Consider the following 14755-nt stretch of genomic DNA (forward strand, 5'->3'; position numbering starts at 1 on the left):
ATATGCATGAAAAAACTAACTCAGAAATACAAGAAAATAACGGAAGCTGAGAAAACCCATTCACATGTTACAATGTAAATCATACCTATGTAGCTTAACATAAACTGAATTTCTGAATATTTTAGTCATAATACTGCTTATATTTTGTAGGTATGTCTACTTTCTGTAAGTTTGATCATACGTATACATAATAACTGAGAAAATTCCCTAGATGGATAACTGAAAGTCATGATTTAACCCCTCATGACAGGGTTGTGTGGGCCCATAGGCGAGACCTAACTTGGCTGGCAGACTAGGGTAAGTCAACTAAAACTCTGACAGTCAGATCGGCCCCCTCAACCCATATCTAATGAGGAGCCTGTCCACAATATAGGCATGATCGACTTCTGAATACCACATACTATTTGAGTAGTCGTTGCACTCTTAACTGAATATAGCTATGGTATCGTGTTCTACTGGCTGAATATGGTCCATCAAGGTCTGATACTATATATAAGTAACTGATATTTCTAAAATACTGTTTTTACCATGATTTTGTAACAACTGAAATAACCATAACATTATATAAACATATCTGAATAAACAGTAATAACTGAATATCTAAGATATCTGCATAACTGGATAACTGAAATATCTGATTAACTATAGTAACTGAATGTTATGGTTCTGAGGTTTGCATATCATAGTACTCTAAAAATACTATAATATACAAGTTTATGTACGTATACTGTAAATCATGGTATTCTGAAAATTATATAAACCCTATGCTGATCTAATATTAAACTCATGCCACACAACTAAATATCAATATTATCAGGTTCTGAAAACTGCATATATGGTGTGAATAATAATTTTCTAAAAACATATGATTTTAACTGAATCATAATAGAATTGCCTAGCATAGCATATTTCCCTTACCTGATTCCTGCTAAGATCCTCTACTGTGACGGGTCCTACACCCGCAGAGTTCTCCACTCAACACCCTGAAATAAACATTCCCCAGAACATAATATCATTATTTCTTTGACTATTACATTTTCTATAACTGTTGAAAGGCTAAATATTAAATAAAAGGTCTTACCCTAGATTTGGGATGGAATTTAACTTCGTCTCGCCAATTCGCTCTAGCAGACTTGGAGAGAACTTTCCCAGGAGCATCGTGGTGGCCTCAGATAGTCGATCTGGCAACTAACGAGGCCGAAATCGAAGAGAGATGAGAGAGGAACCGTAGAGGAGAGGGAGAAAGAGCTTTTACTGAATTTTCTGCGTAAAAATCTGAGTTCAGGGCTATTTATACTATGGGCTTCATCGACGAGCCACGTCATCTCGTCGATGAGGTCAAGAAGGAGGTTCATCGATGAATGCATCGAAGAAATTCAGAATTTGGAAAAACAACCTCTCAGTTTCTTTTCGTCGACGAGACATGACTTCGTCGACGGTGTCCTTATGTACCCTTGTTAACGAATCCCCTACATTCGTCGACGAGGTCCTGATTAAATTCCTTGGGTTATTACATTCTCCCCTCCTTATAAAATTTCATCCTCGAAATTGCTATTCACATGATCTGTTATCCTTTAAAATAAACGGTCTACTTATTTTATTACTTGCCCTCACTTATGGCGGAGGAATACCATGGTTACATAAGTAGTTCTGGGAGATTACAATCATAAAATAAAATTTCCCCCAAAACCAAAATACTACCTATCCTATACTCTACATTACAATTACATTAAACTAAACAAAATAAAATTATTACTGTCTTAACTTATACATCTCTGCTGTAATTCACCAAACAAGTGGGGGTATTTCTATCTGATTTCATCTTCAAGCTCCAAGAAGCTTCTTCTATCGCGTGATTCCTCCATTGGACTTTAACTAACGGTATCTTCTTACTGCACAATTCTTGTTCTTTTCTATCTAAGATCTACACTGGAGCTTCCTCATTTGCTAAAACATCACTGAGTTCTAATTTTGCGTAACTGATAATATTGGAAGGATCTGGGATGTATTTCCTTAACATAGAAATATGAAATACGTCATGAATTCTGAATAGAGATGGTGGTAAAGCTAGCTGATAGGCAACTAACCCAAAATTCTCGAGTATCTCAAATGGGCCAATAAACCTAGAGCTTAACTTACCCTTCTTCCCAAACCTCATGATTCCCTTCAGTGGTACTATTTTCATAAATACATGGTCTCCCACTTCGAATTCCAATTCCCAACGGCAAGTGTCTGCGTAGCTTTTCTGCCAACTTTGTGCTACACTAATTCTATTTGCGAATAAGTCAGACTTTATCATACGCCTGCTGTACTATTTCTGGCTCCAAAATTCACCTTTCACCTATATTACTCCAATATAAAGGAGAATGGCACCTCCTACCACAAAGCGCTTCATAAGGTGCCATGCTTATGCTAGCTTGATAGTTGTTATTGTAGGAAAATTCTACGAGTGGCAAATGCTGGGTCCAGCTACCCCCAAATCTAACATACACGCTCGCAGCATATCCTCAAGTACCTGGATCATTCTCTCTGTCTGACCATCTATCTGAGGATGGAAAGCGGCGCTGAATGCCAACTAAGCCCCCAAAGCCTCCTGTAAGCTCTTCCAGAAATGTGATGTAAAACGTGGATCACGGTCTGAGACTATAGATACCAGCATTCCATAGGGTCGAATAATCTCCTGAATGTAAATCTCTGCTAATGTTTTCATAGGGTAGCTAATTTTAATGGGCAGAAAATGAGTTGTCTTTGTTAACCAATCAACAATCACCCAAATGGCATTCTAATCATGCGGTGCCGGCGGTAGCCCAGTAACAAAATCCATGGATATATGGTTCCACTTTTACTCAGAAATAAAAAGTGGTTGCAACTGTCCTGCCGGCCTCTGGTGCTCAGCTTTAACCTGCTGGCACGTCAAGCACTTCTATCATCTCCCTCTTCATGCCACTCCACCAGAAATACTCTCGCAGATCCCTATACATTTTCTTACTTCCAGGGTGAACAGTGCATAGAGATCTGTGAGCCTCTTCTAGAATTATTCTCCTAATGCTATCATCCGCAAGCACGCACAATTGGGTGCAAAATCTCAAAGCCCCATCATCAAAAATATTGAATTCCTCTCCCTGACCATCCTGTATTCTGACTACTACTTCTGCTAATTCTGGATCATCTCCTTGGGCAGCTTTAATCCTTTCATATAGTGTAGGTTGTACAACCAGACCAGCAATAAACACCTGAGGATCATCTTCCACTAACTCCACGTCGAGCCTTTCCAAATCCATCTGAATTTGGTGCTGAATTACTGCTGCTAACTGCTTTGTATCCTCTGATTTATGGCTCAGTGCATCAGCCACCACATTGGCGTTACCTGGGTGGTAACTGATGGTTCAATCATAATCCTTGATGAGTTCTAACCATCTCTTTTGCCCCATATTCAACTCTTTTTGTATAAAGAAATACTTTAGACTCTTATGATCAAAAAATATTTCACATCTCTCCCATATAAGTAATGTCTCCAGATCTTCAATGCGTGCACCACTACAGCCAATTCCAGATCATGAGTAGGGTAGTTCTTTTCATATTCTTTCAATTGCCTGGAAGCATACACTACCACCCCACCATGCTGCATCAATACAAAACCTTCAAAGACGTGTCACTATAAATTATATAACCATCACCTCTTGATGGAATCATCAATACTGATGCAATGACGAGCCATTGCTTTAATTCCTGAAAACTCTGATTGCATTCTTCATCCCACACAAATCTGGCATTTTTCCTAGTCAAACGTGTGAGAGACCTTAATAAGGCTGATAACCCCTCAAAAAATCGACGATAATAACCTGTCAGTCGCAAGAAACTACTGACTTCTTGAACATTCTTCAGCCTGGCCTAATTCACCACCGCATCAATCTTGCTAGGATCCACTGAAATACCATCTCCTGAAATCACATGGCCCAAAAACGCAACATTTTCCAGCCAGAACTCACACTTTCTAAACTTGGCATAGAGCTTCTTTTCCCTGAGTTTCTACAGTACCTTCCTCAAATGTGCCTCATGATCCTCAAAACTCCTTGAATAAACCAGTATATCATCAATAAAAACTACTACAAACTGATCCAGATACTGGTGAAAAACTTTATTCATCAAGTCCATGAACATAGCTAGGGCGTTCGTCAAACCAAATGGCATAAAGAGGAATTCATTGTGCCCATACCTAGTCCTGAAGGTTGTCTTTGCAACATCCTCTGCTTTTACCCTCACTTGATGATAACCTTATCTAAGTTCAAATTTGGACACACCCGTGTACCCTGGAGCTGATCAACAGATCATCTATATGGGGTAGATGATATTTGTTCTTAATAGTGACCTTGTTTATCTCCTTGTAATCAATACACATCTGCATAGACCTATCTTTCTTCTTTACGAATAACACTAGAGCTCCCCATGGCAATACACTGGGTCGTATAAATCCTTTATCCAGCAAATCTTGCAATTGATCTTTTAATTCTCCTAATTCAACTGGAGCCATACAATAGGGAACCTTAGAGATCGGCGCTGTCCCTGGAGGTAAATCTATAGCAAAATCCACCTCGCATTCGGGAGGCAACTCAAGTAGCTCATCTAGAAAAACATCTAAAAATTCTCGTACCACTGGTATATTGTCAAGCTTCGATTCATTTTCTAACACTTCCTTTACAAAAGCCACAAACCCCTGACCTCCATCTAGAAGCAATCTGCTTGCCTGCAGAGCTAACACTAGCTGCGACAGAGCACGTACACATGAACCAACGAATCTGAATTCCTACTCACTATGGGGCCTGAAAATTACTTCTTTCTAGTGACAATCAATATTGGCGCAATTTACTGCCAACCAGTCCATACCCAGTATTACATCAAATCCACACATATCTAACACAATCAGGTCAACCGGTAGCATTTTCCCCTGAATTTCTATTGGATAGCCTCTGAGTACCCTTTGACACCTCATCACTGACCCTGATAGTGTAGCTACTAACACTTCTATATCTAGTGATTGGGTTTCACTTGCAGATAATTTGACATAGGATGCAGAGACAAAGGAATGTGTAGCACCCAAATCAAATAAAATAGTAACAGGATATGACAAAACAGTAAAGGTTCCTGTTACCACATCTGCGGCAGTCTCTACATCACCCGGCGTCAAAGCGTAAACCCTCGCTGGGGCTACATTCCTCTGCTGGCCTCCATGAGGCACTTGATATCCTTCCTAATAGGGCCTAGGAGCTGGAACCTGGTCTAGCGGTCCTGGGCATACACGTGCCATGTGGTCGAGTCTCCAACAACGGTAACAAACATCTCTCCCTGCCCGACACTCCCCTAAATGATTTCTCCCGCATGTCTAACACACCGGGTAAGTCTGCCTACCCTGATTCTCCCAAGGTCCTGTCATCTACCTCTAATCTCCCTTATCACGGCCTCCTCTCCATGGGCCCCTGGTGGAACCAGCCTGAAAACCCTAAGGCGTAGGCCTCTTTCTCTTACTCTTGGCTGTTATACCTCTCTGTATACCACTCTCAATGATTGCTACCCTGTCTACAACCTCTACAAATTTCTAAGCCCTAAAACCAATCACCTGCTTAAACAAATTCTGCCTTAAACCTTCTTCAAACTTCCTTGCCTTTTTCTCTTCATCTGGTGCTAAATGTGGGGCAAATCACGACAACTCAATAAATTGAGCTGCGTACTGAGATATTGTCATCTGCCCCTGTACCAGATGCATAAACTCTGCTGCCTTCACGCTCCGAACGATAACGGGGAAATATCGCTCAAAGAACAGCTCCTTGAATCTGTGCACGTCACTGGCACTGGAACCGACCTCTGCTCCTCAATCAGTCGCACTAATCTCCACCAGCGCTTCGCCTGTCCTATCAGTTTAAATGCCGCAAATACCACCTTCTATTCATCCGTACATGGAAGCACAGCCAGCGTCTCTTCAATGTCCTAGACCCAATTTTTAGCTATAATCGGGTCATCTCCTCCAGCAAAAATGGGGGCTTCATCCGCGTAAACTGCTCGATCGTGCAGCTACGCTCCCTTAAGCTCCTAACCATCTCAGCCATCACCTGCTGGGTGACGCTGTCCAGTACTGCATCAGTATCTCCACCTCCCATACTGGAAGATCCTGGCTTGTCCTCCCCGGCATTCATGTCACTGCTTCCTGGATCCATCCTGAAAAACAAGGAACACATTTTAAGAACCTTATCTCTTGTACAAACCTAATCTATTTCTCTAAACTAAAATCTCATATTCACACTTTACTATCTCCCCTGCTCTAAATTCAAAATCAAATCCTGTAACCTAGACACACGACCCGAAAATAGTTTACTATGGCTTTCCTAAAATCGTCACCCTAGGAAAAAACACAGAAACCACCACGAAAATCTTGTACCCAAACTACAAAACAAACCACAAATCCTTTCCTATACTCTGGTATTGCTTCTCCTGCACTCTAAAGTCTACAGAACCTAGTAACCTAGGCTGTGATACCAAACGGTAATGACCTGCTAATTCACTATATAAATATGTTTTTTTTTTAATATAATAAATACTATGGAATTCCACTGCTCCGATACCTTTTAATTAAATAAACCCTCAACCTAAGCAACGAGAAGCTGAATTCATACAACCATAACCATATAGATACAATACCATAGTGCCAAAATATTTCTAAAATATATATACACAACTATTCTCCAAAAAAATACTCCCTACTAAAACTAGGGACATACAAAATAACTTCCCAAAATACTCACCCACGAAAAGGGCAAGTACTGTAGCCCCTCAACCTGCGAGGTAGATCTGCTCGCCTAGCTGGATCACCTGAAAAATATTAAATCTCTAGGATGATACAACGTTCAATAAGATGAAATATGCTATTACAAGTGTGTGGCAAATGAGTTACATACATGAAAACTTAGAAATACCAGAAATAACGGAAACTGAGAAAAGGCATTCACCTGTTACAATGTAAATCATACCTATGTAGCTTAACATAAACTGAATTTCTAAATATTTTAGTCATAAAACTGCTAATATTTTATAGGTATGTCTACTTTCTGTAAATCTGATCATACATATACATAAAAACTGAGAAAATTCCCTAGATGGATAACTGAAAGTAATGATTTAACCCCACATGACAAGGTTGTGTGACCTGTAGGTGGGACCAAATCTGGCTGGCTGACCAAGGTAAGTCAACTGAAACTCCGACAGTCAGATCGGCCCCCTCAACCCACATCTGATGAGGAGCCTGTCCACAATATAGGCACGATCGAATTTTGAATACCATATACTATCTGAGTAGTGGTTGCACTCTGAACTAAATATAGTTACGGTACCATGCTCTGCTAGTTGAATATGGTCCATCAGGGTGAGATACTATATATAAGTAATTGATATTTCTACAATACTAATTTTACCATGATTTTGTAACAACTGAAATAACCATAACATTATATAAACGGATCTGAATAAACAGTAATAATTGAATATCTCAGATATCTGCATAACTAGATAACTGAAATATCTGATTAACTATAGTAACTGAATGTTATGGTTATGAGGTTTGCATATCATAGTATTCTGAAAATACTATAAAATACAAGTTTCTGTAGGTATACTGTAAATCATGGTATTCTGAAAATTATATAAACCCTATGCTGATCTAATATTAAACTCATGCCACATAACTAAATATCAATATTATCAGGCTCTGAAACTGCATATATGGTATGAATAATAATTTTCTAAAAACATATGATTTGTACTGAATCATAATAGAATTGCCTAGCATAGCATATTTCCCTTACTTGATTCCTGCTAAGATCCTCTACTATGACGGGTCCTACACCCGCAGGGTTCTCCACTTAACACCCTGAAATAAACATTCCCCACAACATAATATCATTATTTCTTCGACTATTATATTTTCTATAACTGCTAGAAGGCCAAATATTAAATAAAAAGCCTTACCCTGGATTTGGGATGGAATTCAACTTCGTCCCACCAATGATCCGCTCCAGCAGATTTGGAGAGAACTTTCTCAAGAGTGTCGTGGTGGCCTCAGATCGTCGATCTGGCGACTAATGTGGCCGAAATCAAAGCGAGGTTAGGGAGGAACCGTAGAGGAGAGAGAGAGAGAGAGAGAGAGAGAGAGAGAGAGAGAGAGGGAGAGAGAGAGAGCTTATGCTGAATTTTCTGCGTAAAAATCCGAGTTTAGAGCTATTTATACTATGGGCTTCGTCGACGAGTCACGTCATCTCGTCGACAAATGCTATCTACTCATCGACGAAATTCAGAATTTGGAAAAACAGCCTCTCGGTTTCTTTTTGTCGACGAGACGTGACTATGTTGACGGGATCCTCATATACCCTCATCGACGAATCCCCTGCCTTCGTCGACGAGGTCCTAATTAAATTCCTTGGTTTATAACATAGTAATCACATAACAATACGCTTAGGATCCCTAGTAACCCCCCCCCCCCTTATCATTCTGTTACTGTTGGTACTATTGTTAATCGATGTTTTAATTATTAAAACTCTCATTCACATTCTACACAAATTTCTTTCCTTTCCTTGTCAACTCAATAAGTGGCACAAACATTCTAGAAAAATTCCACACAAACCTACAATAATACCCTACCAAACCCAAGAAGCTATGAATTTAAGCCAAATTTTTAGGGTTTCCCAACTCAATACAACATCAACCTTAGAAGAATCAATAGATAATCATTCTTTGATTATGACATGACCCAAAAATTTTGCACTAGTTGTCCAAAACTCACATTTCCTGTTTAGCATATAACTGATGCTCTCATAATGTATGTAAAATTAATCACAAATATTGTTCATGCCCTTCTTTAGTCGTTGAATATATCAAAAATCATCCATAAAAACTGTCATTCCGTGAACCCGGCAATGGAACCCAGGGTGTGATGTAGTAACCTAACCTATCCTTGGATCATACAATACACAAATGATACAATAACGAATGAGCGTTCAACCCCGTGAGGTTCCTGTACACCCTATACACATTCACACACATGACATATACGCAACGAAAAATGTTTTCTATACATACATTGTACCATACCAGAGTCTATACAGATAGAGTCTAAGCTCCATAATACAAAACACAATCCAAGGTGTCAGCAAATACCCAAAACGGCAACCCTGTGCAGTCCTAGTACTTACACAAGCACTTCACGCAGTATACCGACCACTATGCTCCCAACACCAGGGCGCTAGTTCCGGTTACTCGAAGGACCTGAAAACATATACGTACGATAAAGGTGAGACACCTCTCAGTATGGAAGAATCAAGTTATATCGATGTGTGGCATATGAGTGTTATCATGACATAAAACATACACAGTTCAATACAATTCCAGTAGTTTCAAAAAACATTTCCTATATAGTTATCATCGCACCCACACACACATGATTAACTCGATGTCGTCATACCCTTCGGCCCAAAGCCAGCCCGCATTACATGGCACCCCCGGCACATGGCGTAGCCCCAGGCTCCCATGGCATCATACCAGTACAACTGGTGGATCCACACCCTTCGGCGATCACCCGGTAAGAGGCAATATTTCATGCCCTCGGATATAGAACCGGACACTCTTGCCACTAGAAAGTGGTATTTCGCACCCTCAGATATTGAGTTGGACACTCTTTCACAACCTGAAACAATTCGGAACCCCGTTCCTATATCTCATTTCAACAAATCACAACTCATGCATGTTCATATAACAAGTCATTCCACACTCATTTTGTAATCTCAATATCATCATTTTCCAAAAATACAATTTAAACAAGTCAAGGCACGGCCATTTCCATAACACATATATATAACACAATATATCCACGGTTTTCCAACGAAACCAGATATGCAACCCAATGCCCCCCTTTTTCCCAAAATTGTAACATGAAAATCCCGTAATTTCCACCTGTTAGATTTCCCCAAATGAGTAGTCAAAACACACACAGGACCATCAACCACAGTTCTACCAAATCCGATTTCAAAAATAACCGATATAAACAGAATCCCCTTACCTTTGCCCAAAAATCCAAACCTAAACTCTATGGCTCCTAAACAGCGAACCAAGTTCCCAAAACCTATAAATCGCAATACAAAACATACTTACAATTCCATTCTCTACAGAACTACCAAAACGAAAATAAAAACCAAACCTCACCTCGATTTTGGGCCAAACCCGAAAATCCTTGAAATGAAGATCCGTTCAACAAATCATGAAGAGAATCCTTCCCTAATCCTCGTAGTAATGTCGAATCTTCGATTCTAGCAACGAATAGCCAAGAAATCTAGTGAGAGAGAGTGGAGTTTAGAGTTTTTAGAGATAGAGAGAGAGAGAGAGAGAGAGAGAGAGAGAGAGAGAGAGAGAGAGAGAGAGAGAGAGCATTTTGATAACTTAGCTTCTAAGCAACCCAAAAAGATATTTATAGCACCTTTGACTCAGCCAACCTCATTGACGAGGCGGCTTTGTCGACGAGTCAACAAAGGGAGTTCGTCGACGTAGCAATGGTCTCGTCAACAAGCCTAAGGTTTCTGGATTTCCTAAAACATCTTGGCTTCTCCTCATCAATGAACCACTAAATTTTGTCGCCGAACAACAGAAGGGCCTTAGTCGACGAACTCTAGCTTCGTCGATGAAGCCTACTAAATTTACTATTTTACCCTTTCTTATTTATTTACTCCATATATCACGGATCGAGTTCTTACAACCTCCCCTCCTTACAAAAATTTCATCCTTGAAATTCGTAATCTCTTATTTACGAACTCAGTCACACAACCAAATACACATATCCGACTCTAGGAAGAGCCGACGGCCACTTACAACACAACCCTGTCACAATACATACATACCCTCACTTATGGCGGAGGAATACCGTGATTACATACATATACCATCTCAAGAGTTCACAATAACACACACTCCCAAAGACTAACCACCTACCATAATACAATAGTTGAGTAATACACACATACTCACTGATTGTACTATCAAAACCACAACTCAAAACAACTGTGGATACTTCCGGTGTATCTCCTCTTCCAATTCCCAAGAAGCTTCCTCAACCTAGTGATTCCGCCATAATACCTTCACCAACGTGACTCACTCGAAAAATGAGCAGCTCGGAAGCTATCCCAAGTATAGGAGTTCTGTCGTGTAATATTAAGCCCAAGGGCTAGATCATTTCCTCAGGGAATGCGTTTTAATCTCAGATTTAACGCTCTCCCAATCAAAATTAAATTGCACTGAACTCAGTTCAGATTCAGGTTTTCAAGATTGGTTGATTTCGTTCTTAACAAATTAAATGACACGCAATTTAAAGACCTAAAACTAGCACGCACGAAATTAAATAATAATAAAGGAAACCCTAGGCTACTCAAGGAAATACCTAAACACGCATTATTAAAGATGGCAACTGCAAATAAGGAATTAAAACACGCAGGAATGGAAACTCAATCAGATCCAAACACAGACCAAAAATTGAACTTTAAACACGAATCAAGAACGCGAACTAAAATTAAACTATCAATCAACCTAAACGATAACGGGACACAATAAAAAACACGAACTTTATATGTTATTTTTTATTTTTTATTTTTTTTTATACCAGAACTGAACCAAACTTCACTAAATTAATTAAATAAACTAAAGCATTAATTAAATCTATCACTAGATAAATAAACAAGTTGCAGCAATTTAAAATTACATCTTTCCATAAACTCCAATAAAAAAACAATAGTCACTTGAATAATACTAAATAAGCAATTAAATCTAGATTACTTAAGCTTCAAAAAACAAAAACATAATATCCAAATAAAATAAAGTAAAAGAAAAGAATAGAGAAGGAGAGAGAGAGAGAGAGTAAAACAGAGGGAGGTTGCAGAGGAGGCCTTCTGTGCTGGATTGGTGCTCTCGGGTCTGCGCTGGAAACTAGCCGAGATGGGCTGCAGTGCTGGTTTTCTGCAGGTGTGGCTGGGCTTGGCTGGCCTGATATGGAGGAGTTTGCTGCTGTGCTAGTGTTGGAGCTAGCTGTGCAGAGGGCTGAGGAGGACTGCTATGGTGGCTGGCTGAGAAGAGGCTTGCTATAAATTCTGTGGAGGTTTACTGCTATAGGTTTCGCCGGAGCTGTAGCAAGTTGAGGGTCTTCGGGTGGAGCAAGGTGGAGCAGAGCTTTCGGACTCTCCTCTAGCAGCAGTAACAGCAGGAAGAATAAATGATCCCTCGGGTTGCAGCAATTGAGTAGCTTAGCAGGAAGAGGAAAAGAAATCCTGGCCGAGGGCTGGAACTTGCAGCAGAGGAATAGATGGCTATGGTGAGTTGCAGAGGCAGAGAGAGTAAGAGAGAAAGAGGCAGACATGGGAAAAGAGGAGAGTTTGAGGGAGAGAAAGTAAAGGGAAGAGAAGAGAGCAAGATGAAAAAAAAAACAAAGCAACTAAAGAAGAAGAAGAAGAAGAAGAAGAAGAAGAAGAAGAAGAAGAAGAAGAAGAAGAAGAAGAAGAAGAGGAAGAGGAGAGGAGAGGAGAGCCCTCATGGGCTGTGCTGGAGGAGTTTAAGAAGAAAAAAGGAAGAAGCCCTACCCGGTTTAGCCAACCCGACCCGGCTATGCATGGCCGGGTCACATCAAATATTCATTCAAATATATTTTTTATTTTCTTATTTTATTTGTTCTCTGTTCGTTGCAGATCTGACTCTTTTGGAGCTAGTATCTCACAAAACTCAAAACACAAAATTTGTATATGATCCTTTCCTCTTTTTTCAAAAATTTGAATTGTCTCAATCAAAGCTCGAACGAAAAAGTTATGCATGAAATACGAACAGGTGTCCGTTTTGATTCCCAAGAATTTTCCTGCGACAAAAAATTACCAAAACTTCATAAATAGTGTAATAAAGTTCAAGAATGATGATTTTGGCATTTTATTAAAATATTGGACAATTTTGGACATTTAATTAAAAATATATACCGTTAAACCCGGATTAAGCTACCCAATTACGCAGTTTTGACGCGTAATCACAACGATATGTCCTTGGTACGTAGTTTCTGAACTTTACGGTTCAGAATCTAAATGGATACTTCCTTATACGCTAAAGCATCCATAATTTCCAAGTTCTCGTAACTAATAACATGCGATGGTTCCGACACGTACCTCCTAAACATGGACACGTGGAACACGTCGTGGATCCTCGAGAACACTGAGGGTAGTGTAATCCTGTAGGCTACCAGACCCACTCGCTTCAGAACCTCAATTGGTCAGATATACCTCGAGCTCAGCTTGCCCTTCTTCCCGAATCCCATCACCCCTTTCATCGAAGCTATCCTCAGGAACACCTTACCCCCCACCTCGAATTCCAACTCTCGGCAACGAACATCTGTGTAACTCTTTTGCCAACTCTGAACCAATTTAATCCTATCCCAGATCAAACCCACCTTCTCAGACACCTACTGCACGAGTTCAGGTCTTAACACCTGACGTTCACCAACCTCATCCCAATATAGAGGAGACCGACACCTCCGACCATACAGAGCCTCGAACGGTGTCATACCGATACTGGCCTGGAAGCTATTGTTATAAGCAAACTCTTCTAGTGGTATAAATTGCATCCAACCACCACCGAAGTCTAACACACATGCTCGTAACATATCCTCCAAGATATGTATTGTTCTCTCCGACTGTCCATCAGTCTGGGGGTGGAACGTTGTACTGAAAGTAAGCTTCGTCCCAGTGCTTCCTGCAAGCTCCTCCAGAAACGAGAGGTAAACCTCGGGTCTCGATCTGACACAATGGACACCAATACCCCGTGCATTCTAACTATCTCATACACGTATAAGTTTGATAGCCTACTCAAAGGGTAGCTAACCTTCATTAGTATAAAGTGAGCAGATTTCGTCAACCTATCCATGATCACCCAAATGGCATTCTGCCCATGAAGTGCTAGTGGCAATTTGGTCACAAAGTCCATGGAAGTATGCTCCCATTTCCATTCCAGAATAACTAATGGCTGTAACGACCCTGCTAGCCTCTGATGTTCAGCTTTCACCTATTGACACATCAAACACTGCTCCACAAACTGAGCAATCCCCCTCTTCATACCACTCCACTAGAAGGTCTTGCACAAATCCCAATACATCTTCGTGCTACCTGGATGTACCATATACAAAGAATGATGCGCTTCCTCCAGAATCGTCCTTCTGATCTTGTCATCGTTTGGAACACACGGCCTGGTTCCAAACCTCAACACACCTCCCTCAGAGATGTTAAAATCCGCAGCCAACCCTTGCTACACTTTCTCCACAGTTTCAACTAACTTTGCATCACTAGCGTGTAGCTTTAATACGCTCAAACAAAGTCGGTTGGATTACCAAACTAACAATCAAAGCCTGATGATCACCGGTCACCAACTCTATAGCAAGGCTTTCCAAATCATGTCTGATATGATGCTGAGCCACAACTGCAGATACTGCTGCATGCTCCGACTTCCAACTCAATGCATCAGCTACCACGTTAGCTTTCCCCGGGTGATAACTGATAGTGCAATCGTAATCTTTAATCTGCTCAGCTCCTTCTACGTGAAAAAGTACTTTAAGCTCTTGTGATCAGTAAAAATCTCACACTGTACACTATACAGGTAGTGTCACCAAATCTTCAATGCATAAACTACAGCAGTCAATTTCAAATCATGC

The sequence above is a fragment of the Malania oleifera genome, chromosome 3 (genome assembly GCF_029873635.1).
Source record: "Malania oleifera isolate guangnan ecotype guangnan chromosome 3, ASM2987363v1, whole genome shotgun sequence".
NCBI classification, from domain to species: Eukaryota; Viridiplantae; Streptophyta; class Magnoliopsida; order Santalales; family Ximeniaceae; genus Malania; species Malania oleifera.